This window comes from Lathyrus oleraceus, chromosome 2 (assembly GCF_024323335.1).
Source record: "Lathyrus oleraceus cultivar Zhongwan6 chromosome 2, CAAS_Psat_ZW6_1.0, whole genome shotgun sequence".
Lineage (NCBI taxonomy): Eukaryota > Viridiplantae > Streptophyta > Magnoliopsida > Fabales > Fabaceae > Lathyrus > Lathyrus oleraceus.
Window position 1 is genome coordinate 166,034,365 of NC_066580.1, and position 7,535 is coordinate 166,041,899.

A 7,535-nucleotide genomic window follows, 5' to 3' on the forward strand; every position below is an offset into this window, starting at 1 on the left:
ATGGTAATTTTGTGGATGCGGAGCTTCCTAAAAAATATGAAAGTTTGATATCGGCTGAAGAATGGGAAACTTTCAAATCCAAAAGACAAGACTCGGTTTTTCAAAGAATAAGTGCTACAAATCGAGAAAGAGCATCAAGTCCCGCATATCCGTACCGAAAAGGACGTGTCGGATATGGACGCTTAGAACAATCCATGGTAAGTATTTATAAATTGCGATAACAAATTTGTTCATCATATATTAGTTTTATCTGATCAAATTGTATGACTTAATGTGTAGCTGCAGAAGGAGGAAAGTTCAGAAACATCTCTTCCTGCACATGTTTTGTGGAAGGAAGCCCGTGTGGGCAAATCTGGAGTTCCTCAAGAAGAAGTTTTACACGTATACCAGAAATGTGTAAGTATAACATTTTTTCATTAATTGAATAACATTTTATACACAAATATTTGACAAGTATACGGTATTCATCTGATTTTTCAGGAGGAGCTATCTCAGTCTTTATCTCCCGATGATACTAAGGGCATACTTAGTCGGGCATTAGATGTCCCTGAGTATTCTGGTCGGGTGAGGGGTAGGGATTTGGAGTCACTCCGACCTCCCTGAGTATTAAAAAAGGAAAGGCTCCTAGTAATCGGGAGCTTCATGCAAGATTGGAAGCCATGCAAGCTGAGCCTGATGCATTGAGGAGAGAAAGAGAGGCTAGCGCCTCAACAGTATACAGAGATGCTTCGGACAAAGACAATATCAACTGTACCTTTCAGCCGAACATTCCAGAGGTAATTACATATAATTGTCTTAAATTGAACTATTTGCTTAAATTATGTATTTGACATATATACACATTAACGATTTCTTGTTATTATTGGTTTTAGGGCATTTCCCATTGTCAGCTGTATTTGTCGTCACCATACTATCGGATGGTTGGCAAGGGAAAAGTGCATAACGTTAGCGGAGTATTACTCCACACTAGAGAGCTCCCTGCTGGATGTTTGAAGGTATCAGTTGATATTGCAGTTGAGCCGAATGCAGCATTACCATATCCTAGCGATGATTCGGATGCAACAACGGTGCACGAAGCAGTAGGTTCGTTTGTTGCATGGCCGACAAACCTCATATGCGTAGGATATGAGGTATGCTTAAAACTTATGTTAACTTTAATGTGTATATTCAAAGTTTAAAATTTATGCTTAAAATTTTACTTACATATTTTCCTTGGTTATGTTAAATAGACTCCCACAAAATCCAAATCAAAAGATAATGCGATTCCACGGCATACCGAGTCCACGGTTTCAAGAAAAGAGGTAATATACAATTATATGACATATATTCATGGAAGTTGTTACATTCTTAATTTGATCTAACTATTTATATGACATGTAGCTTCAAGAAAATGAGGTTAGCAATGCCTCCGCACAACAAAAAAAGGAGGTTAGCAACGCCTCAGCACGGGTAAAAAGTTCTGGTGCTAAGAAGACCGTAGCTAGGAAAAAACCTACCAACAAGTATAGGTCGTGCCTCAGGACATTTCTAGAGATGACCGATATACCGACCGGAGGTGTTTGGACTGTACATATGGAGGTAGGGATTTTCGGCTTTGATTACGACCAAATGATTGGTAATGAAGACTTCATGCAAGTTTTTAGTCATGAAGAAATCGGCGTCACCGTTGTCAATACATATATTAGGTAAATCCGGTCTACTTTGTTTTATTAATTAAACAACTTATGTTAATGATGTTTACTTTATGTTAATCCGGTTTACTTTATGTTTCAAAAGAGGTGTTAATGATGTTTTTATATTAGGTTTTTGTATGACAAATTGATGCGCCCCAATGGTTTGGACGTGTCATTCGGATTCTTAGCACCCGCGACCGTCAACTTAGGTTTAATCTTAAGTAGACCGGATACCGTGACGGAGTACGTTCTTCGGATCCTCATGGACAATAAAGATGCGGAGAAGTTGTTTTTTATACCGTTTAATACCGGGTTAGCATTTCATTCTAAATTCATCTATTATAATTATTTTCCAAGTTACCATCTAACATTTGCCTAATCATTACAGTGGACATTGGTTGTTGCTCGCAATCAATCCTATCCGAGAAATTGTGTATTATCTTGACTCGTTAGGAAATGATTGGACAACATACCCGGATATGAAGGTCCTAATTGACACGTAAGTGAGAATGTTCAAAAATTTTCTTAGTTTATGTGAATTGTTCTAATTGCTTCATTTTTATTTTATTAGCGTCCTATAAGCTTTTCGGGCCCAACGAGATATCCAAACCTCAAGGAGGGGCGCCAACTCCATTACATGGATTAAAGTGGCGGTATATTTTTAATTACCACATTTTTTATTATATTAGTGATGACACTTGATAAAACTTAGGATTTATAATCCATATTTTTTTTTTCATATGTAGTGTCCTCAACAACGTAATCAAATAGATTGCGGGTATTTCATGTTGAGGTTTATGCGAGATACTCTTGCTTTGGGCCGATTAAAGATTCCCACCGATGTATGTATTTCTAACTTATGAGTTATTTTTATATTTACACATATCTCATATAATTAAATAGTTGGAATTAATTCAAAATATGTTATATTATTATGTAGTACTTTGATGAATTCAAGTGTGCATTTTATACAAAGGATCAAGTGGACGAAATCAAAGAGGAGTGGTGTCAATTCATGATAAAGCTCAATGTTTGTTCATAAATTTGTGTAATTAATGTGTACATTTGTAGTATATGTTATGACTTGTAAATGTGTACATAAATTTGTATATATTTTGATACATTTAAGGCAAAATTGGTTTCAATTGGTATATATATATATATATTTGTTAGCCAAAAATTGGTAGAAAAAAGGCCAAAATGGCATATATAAAATGTGATAATTGTCTGTCAAAATCTGGTTGAAAACAGGTAGAAATTCTGGTTTATAAACCTGGAAAAAATGTGGTTTAAAACAAAAGCTTCAAAAATTTTCGTATACCTTAGACAGCGCTTTTGTAAAAAGCGCTGTCTAAGGGGGGATTAGAAAGCGCTTTAGGCAAAAGCGCTGTCTAAGGTATACCTAAAAAAAATTAAAATAGGAGGGTCTTAGAAAGCGCTTTTGGCCAAAGCGCTGTCTAAGGGGGTGGGGCTTAGACAGCGCTTTTCAAAAGCGCTGTCTAAGGTATACCTAAAAAATTTAAAATAAGAGGGTCTTATAAAGCGCTTTTGGCCAAAGCGCTGTCTAAGGGGGGGGGGGGGGGGGCTTAGACAGCGCTTTTAAGATTTAAAAAAGCGCTGTCTAAACCTTTAGCAGCGGAGGTTTAGACAGCGCTTTAAAGCGCTGTCTAAGGCTAAGAAAAGCGCTGTCTAAGGTCTTGTTTGTTGTAGTGAAGTTTGTTTAATTTCATACTTATATATTATATTTACTTTTAAAAAATAAGAAAAAAACACATATTTAATTAATTAGGGATTAATAAAATGAGGAATTAGGGTTAATTGAATATAAAGTTTTTGCGATAAAATTTTTTAGGACAAATTCTAAGGGTTTTAAAGGGATAAAAATCGGGGTATGGAATATATTACCTAAGGGATACATTATTATATATTTTCTTAAATAAACTAAATGTTATATTTTTTAATCAAATAATTGGGATAAAATTGATCTAAACTCACTTCAAACTGTAAGTCCTCTGCCCTAGTGCATTGAGACATTTTTTAAAATAAAGTACTTCTCCGTGCCTGATGCGTGAGAGTTTTTAAGGGATAAAAACAAAAAAAAAACATTTTTTTAAGAAGAACTACGGTACTCTGATCCTTCGCCTAATGCGAAGGTACGTAGGCATAGAGTTGTAAACTCTAGCGAGTACAGTTATAAAAAAACTTGTTTTGGGTCTCCCCATTAATTCTAATAAAATGCTTTGGTAAATATAATAAATAATTAATAATCAAGCTAACACCTTAGAAACACACAATAATCCTAGAGTTGTAGGAGGATCTCATTGAGTAGAATGGAGGTAAGGGGTGCCTAACACCTTCTCCTTACTTAACCGACTCCCGAACCTAGTCTTTTACTCTTAACTATTAGGTTTTATCATTATTTCCCTGTTGCTTAGAAATGAATAAAGGATGGTGACGACTCTGTTATTTTTCCAGCCGCGACAAAGTCAATGTTTGACTTTTAAGATTTTTGGTCAACTAGGAACTTTTCAAGTCAAGGATTATGAAAATATGACCATTATAGTCATTTGATCAAGTTTAGTCGAAAAAATCAAGGTTACTTGCAAAAAGGGAAAAGATGGAGAATTTGAAATTTTTACCAAGTCCCTAAAAATCATGTCCAAGTACCCAACTTTACAAGACCATAACTTGTGATCGAAGCCACCATTTTATTTTCCCCAATGATCATATTCAATACATTTCTACATACTTCAACTTTATCTGAGGTGATGAAACCTCAAAAAATCCACGAATAAGGAGATATGGGGCCATGAAACGGATGGTTCATTTGTTTGTCCAGTGGTAAAACACTTAGTGAAATTTTCAGCATGCTGACCTAGTCAAGTGACCAACTTTATGCCAACTTTTCACCAAGATCTCAACTGATTCAAAAAAAATGATTAACATGAAATTTTAAGATCATGATTTCATCTTTCCAAAATGTCCAAGATCAAGAATTTACCAACCTTTGTAAATAAAGTTGAAATCCTCCTTGCATAGTTTCTATATGGTATCAAACCGGGTTGATTCGTCTCCCATTCACTTTGATCTAACTCACCACGAAAGCTTAATCTCCATAGACGTCAAGATATTTTATTCTGAGATCAATGGCCTCTTCATGCCCGATAATACAAGCTTCATACTGAGCCATGTTATTTATACACTTAAAAGTTAATCAAGCTGTGAATGGAAAATCAGTGCCCTGAGGAGTAATAATCGATGCCCCAATGCCATTACCATATGAATTAACAGCTCCATCAAATACCATGTCCCAACGGGAACCAGGTTCCGACCCTTCTTCAAGCAATTGTTCATCAAAATCTTTCATCTTCAAGTACAAAATCTCTTCGTCAGGAAAATCGTACTGCACTGACTGGTAATCTTCAATTGGTTGGTGAGCCAAATGGTCATCAAAGACACTACCTTTAATCGCTTTTTGAGATCGGTATTCGATATCATACTCAGATAACAACATCTACAAACGGGAAATCCTCCTAGTTAAAGAAGGCTTCTCAAAATTGTATTTGATTGGATCCATTTTGGATATCAACCAAGTAGTATGATTCAACATATGCTGGCGAAGATGTTTAGCAGCCCAAGCCAATGCGCAACAAGTCTTTTCCAACATAGAATACCGAGTCTCACAGTCGGTGAATTTCTTACTGAGGTAGTAAATTGCATATTCTTTCTTTCTAGATTCATCTTGCTAACCAAGAACACAATTCATACTCTCATCAAGTACAGTCAAATACATGATCAAGGGTCTTCCTTCAACAGGCGAAGACAAAATCGGAGGCTCAAGCAGATATTCTTTGATACTATTAAAAGCTTTTTGGAAATATTTGGTCCAATACAAGACTGGTATTTTCGAAGAAGCTTGAAAATAGGCGCGATATAAATCTTGAGATATAGTTCAAGCGGTCGAGAAAACCTCTGAATTGCTTCTTAGTTTTGGGCACATGCATTTCTTGTATTGCTTTGACCTTGGCAGGATCAACTTCAATACCCTTCTCACTGAAAATGAAGGCCAACAACTTACCAGAACGAACACCAAAAGTACACTTATTGGGATTCAAGCGGAGTTTGTACTTTCTCAAACACTGGAATAACTTCAACAAATGCTCAACATGTTCTTCTTCAACACTTGATTTGGCAATCATATCATCAACATAAACTTCAATCTCTTTATGCATCATATCACAAAAAAGAGTGGTCATAGCTCTCTGGTATATTGCACCAGCATTCTTTAAACCGAAAGGCATCACTCTATAACAGAATGTTCCCTAGGGTGTAATGAATGTGGCCTTCTCCATATCTTTAGGTTCCATCTTGATCTGATTATAACTGGAAAATCCATCCATAAACAAAAAGACTTTGAATTTAGTTGTATTATCAACCAACATTTCAATGTGTGGCAGAGGAAAATCATCTTTCGGACTAGGTTTGTTCAAATCTCTATAATCAACACACATGCAGACTTTTCCATCAATCTTAGGAACATGCACAATATTGGCTAGCCATTGCGGATACTCGGAGGTTACAAGAAAACCAACATCAATTTGTTTCTACACTTCCTCTTTGATTTTAACTGCCATATCAGGACGAGTTCTCCTCAACTTCTGCTTGACCAACGGGCATTCTGGCTTCAATGGCAATCTATGCTCCACAATCTCATAATCCAAACCAGGCATGTCTTAATAGGACCAAGAAAACACATTTGAATATTCTCGAAGAAGATCAATTAACCCATTCTTAGCCTCTGGACACAATTGACACCCAATCTTGACTTCCTTCACATCATCTTCGGAACCCAAGTTAATTAGTTCAATCTGCTCTTCAAATGGATGAATGACTTTTTCCTCGTGCTCAAGTAAACGAGATAACTCACCAGATACTTCTTCATCATCAATCTCTTCCTCAACTTTAAACACAGGGAAATCAAAGTTTGGAGAGGGAGTAGGATCATTGTATTCAATGGGTTTGAGAACCAACTTGCATAATGATTTGATATTTTGATTTTAGAGAAGTGAATTGTGACCAAATATTATGCAGATGGAAGATTATTATTTATTCATGTTTTTTTTATGATTACCATTTTCAGAAAGGCAAAAGATAATAATAAAACATCATAGTTGTGGAGGAATAAAAATGTCTTTTATTGATGATAATAATAATAGAAATGCCCAACAATGTTCACTTCTCCCTTAGGCATAGGAGAAGGATTTTTCTTAAAATTAAAACCAAATTACTTAGAGCGATGAATAATAATAGGAACATTAACAACCCAATTTTTGCATGTCTGGCCATGCGTTAGAAAGGTGGCGCAAGTTTCGTCTTCATCATTACTGTCTTCAATCACAGCAACTGAGTGTTAATCATTCCCATGAATGAACCCTCCACTGTGAAAACTTGGTTGCATACCTTAAGTTCTGATGTTGAATGACCCTTGTTGAAATCCCAATCCATCCATATTCTTATTCTCAGCAATCTCCACCATACGACCCCACCGATCAATGATGCCAGCCTCAATATCCTTTTGTGCATCTCTTAAAGAAGACATGGGTGCCCCAATTTTCTTCACCTCAGCAATAAACAAGGCTTGGAACAACGTTCCATCCTCCTCCCCATCTTCAACATATGAAAAATATGACAAATGGCTTACCAATAGTGCCTTCTTTCCACCAACAACGACAACCTTCCCGTTCATCACAAATTTCAACTTTTGGTGTAGAGTAGACGTCAGTGCTCCAGCTTCATGAATCCATGGCCTCCCTAATCAACAATTGTAGGCTGGTGGATATCCATTACCTAGAAAGTAATCTA